At 35.7% G+C, this 3411-nt stretch overlaps 1 long non-coding RNA gene across 1 annotated transcript in view; it reads right to left on the bottom strand.

Annotated features, from left to right (window-relative positions):
- LOC103473512 (uncharacterized) overlaps positions 1-3411 on the bottom strand; it is a 75982-nt gene that overhangs the window by 66911 nt on the left and 5660 nt on the right. The window contains exon 2 of the long non-coding RNA XR_535029.1: positions 1276-1347. This is a non-coding gene — a long non-coding RNA (uncharacterized LOC103473512). The remainder of the gene's footprint in view (positions 1-1275; positions 1348-3411) is intronic.

Below are 3411 nucleotides of genomic sequence, written 5' to 3' on the forward strand. Positions count from 1 at the left end.
AGGAACCATAGAGCTCTGTTAGGTTAAAGCTCATCTTCTGAAGTCGGGATATTTTTCCTCCAACAGGTTCCAGAGGAATCACCTCAAACCAGATGGACTGGATTTTATTTCACTGTCATTTGAGTGGAGTGGAGCTATAAAGGTTAAAAAAGGTTATCATTTTGGAGAAAGTCTCATCAACATCAATATTTCCACTAAATAAGAGGCAAAAAACTAAATTGTTTGATAAAGGACAAGCCTCTCAGACTCTGAGCTCAAAGCACCAAACAATTTTTTTATATTAGACAATTAATTTAATTTCACATAATTATTGCGGAAGAAGCCATTTGTTTGTTAAATACTTAATGAAAAATATATACCGTGTTTGATGTTTGTTGTCAATGACGTATATTCACAAAGAATGAGGTAATTAGTCCAAGTTTGTCGTTTATTGAATGTTCAGAAGTTACAGCGGCTGTGATGAGCCACAGCAAAGGTAAAACAACCCGAACAGGTGATCAACTCTAAACCACTCGCACTTTTTTACTCTGTCTCTCTCTGTCAAGCACACCCGTTGCCATGGCAACCGCCTGCGCTACACAAGCCGACCAGATATTGCGGCAGAAATTCTGAGTAATTCAAAATGTTTGCAATTCCATTTCTAATATGATTTTGACCTCAGTTTTAAATATTTACAATTGAACTCTTACTAGTTACGTTAAATTTTGAGATTTCAGAAGTTATATTTAAATATAATTATTGTCTTCCTCTGTTGTGTTATTGTGTTGTGTACATATGTAAAACAAAAGGGTAAAAAAGGAAATAGGAGGTAAAAACTGTATTGCACAAATCCTGAGCTGATTTAAGGACATGTGAAAACAAAAGTATTAAAATGCCACACTGCTAATTAAAAAAATTTACTGAGCTAAGAGTTATTGCCAATATTTCTTATGTTCACTAACAAAGAGAACTAGAAACTGTTGGATGCCATTTTTGCTCTGTTAGACCCTAAGGATAGCATGAACAAATAGACCAGCGCTATAGTTTAATCTTAATAAGTGGAATTAATGAATTCAACTCTTGTTCAACCTCATCTTCTTCGGCCCCCAACCTTAAATGGGGACCGAATAATTCTCCACAAGCTGCAGACATTACAATTTACTTATTCACACAAAAACAACCAACCAACTGTAGTAACATGATGAAAGTCTGTGTTTTTCTTCTGAGTACTTTCACAGGAAACCAGCCATACACATGACATGATCACTCACAGACAGCAACAGCTGAAGAACTCACCACTGATGTAGTTGGAGTCAACCCCAGCCTAACTCACATCGACAGGTGTTTGGTGCCATACAACTAAACTGTCTGCACAGTATCCTGGAAAAGAGGAGACAGACATACAATAAATTATTTAATTGAAGCTTTTTGTTCTCCCTCTTTTTATGCTAAGGATTAAATAAATACAGTTTATTTATATAGCACCCATCACAGACATTAAAATTACAAAGTGCTTCACAAAGGCAGACAAAAAAACAAAATTATAAAAATGTACATTAAATATAACAGTCTAATTAAAAGCTTGTCAGTATGTCTTTAGCTGTCTTTTCAAAGAGTCAATGGAGTTCATTCATGCAGTGCAGGACAGCAATAGAGAGTTGCAGAGTGTTTGTGCTTAGGTTATTCAAAATCATTTATATTAGTAAACAATATAATAGAATAGTTGGATGCTAATTGTACTTTTGAGTTTTTTTCATTGGGTTTCCACAGAATGTTTCAATAAAATGTGTGCAACTATGTATTGTTGTTTTATGGTCTTGAAAACCAAAGAGTAAGTTATAGGGCTCCATTGACAATATGTGTGGCAGAGTGAAGGTTACAAACTGAACACTCTACCATCAGTTAAGCATGGTACTAGTGTTTCCCTCACACACACACACAGTATGGTCCTTCTATCATAATAACTTTGCATCGATTTCTGTTCATTTAAACTGAACATAAAACAAAACTTGCTGATTTTTTAAAATCATAATCACTATCTGAGCTCAAAAACTACTCCATGATTAAATTATTATACTCTTTTAACATGGTTGAAAAATATTTATACTTGCGAGCAAATATTTATAACATTAACAGTGTTTTCACATGTAAAAACGTGTGAAAACGTTTCTCAACTTGTATAATGTGTCATGATCCCATAAGTATTCATATTTGAATATAGCATTTGACAGATGGTCCACTTTTAGTTTCCTGTTTAAAGCTAAGTGTAATGATAAAAGTTAAAAATGTATGAACACAAAACATCTCACCTGGGCTGCACAGTGGCACAGTTGATAGCACTGTTGCCCTGGGTTCAAATCCCAGCCCGGGGTCTTTCTGCATGGAGCTTGCATGTTCTCCCTGTGCATACCTTTGTTCTCTCCGGGTACTCAAACTTCCTCCCACAGTCCAAAAACATGACTGTCAGGTTGATTGGTTTCTGTAATCTACTTAGGTGTGGATCATGATTGTTTGTCTGTGTTGCCCTGTGCCAGACTGGCTACCTGTCCAAGGTGACCTCGCCTTTCACTCATTGACCACTGGAGAGAGGCACCAGCATTCCTTGCAATCTTATTAACAATAAGTGTCACAACATGTCAATTTACTGACATATGTGAAGGTTGTTATTCAGGTAACATGGAATAGTTAATTTATCACAATATTTTTAAAGCAACACTATAGACCCATTAGTTTTTTTGGAGGGGATTTCTAAAAATCAGTTCAGTGACCAATGTAAACTTTCCTTTAGGGTTAGGGTTTTTCTAAAGTCCTGCTAATAACATTGTTATTTGACTCAGGTGTGTTGAAGTAGAGACACATCTAAAAGTTACAGGACACCGGACCTCGATGCGAGGAGTTGCCCAGCCCTGATGTATAGTACATACATGTAATACATATGTGACAACCTGGAATGGGTTTCCTTTAAAATTTAGAAACTATGAGGATGTTAAATCTATTTTCAGTTTGCAATGAATAATGGAAACCAACAACAGGATTGCTCCAGGACAATTAAATTGTAACAGGCCTGTCACGATAAACAATAAATCAATTAATCAATTAATCACACGATAAATTAAAGTTATCAACCTCATTTTAATTTATTGGCTTTATCGTTTCTTCCTGCCCTTTTCTTTCTATTGATGTCTCTGAATGAAAAAAAAGGCTCAGCTCCAGTGGTCTACACTGACCCCCAGATAGCACACGATGTTAAATCAACGTTGAAAAATAGTTAGAATCGTTGATTTTTGGTTGAAGTCGACAAATGACGGTGGATCAACCATCAAACAATCATCCAATCAAACCGTTGAAACTGTGTCATTGAATCAATGTTGTTTTGTGGTTGAAATCTAATGACTGAAATGCCGAGGTCTGATTAATGGTTGATTTTTGGTT

The sequence above is a fragment of the Poecilia reticulata genome, linkage group LG12 (genome assembly GCF_000633615.1).
Source record: "Poecilia reticulata strain Guanapo linkage group LG12, Guppy_female_1.0+MT, whole genome shotgun sequence".
Taxonomy (NCBI): Eukaryota; Metazoa; Chordata; class Actinopteri; order Cyprinodontiformes; family Poeciliidae; genus Poecilia; species Poecilia reticulata.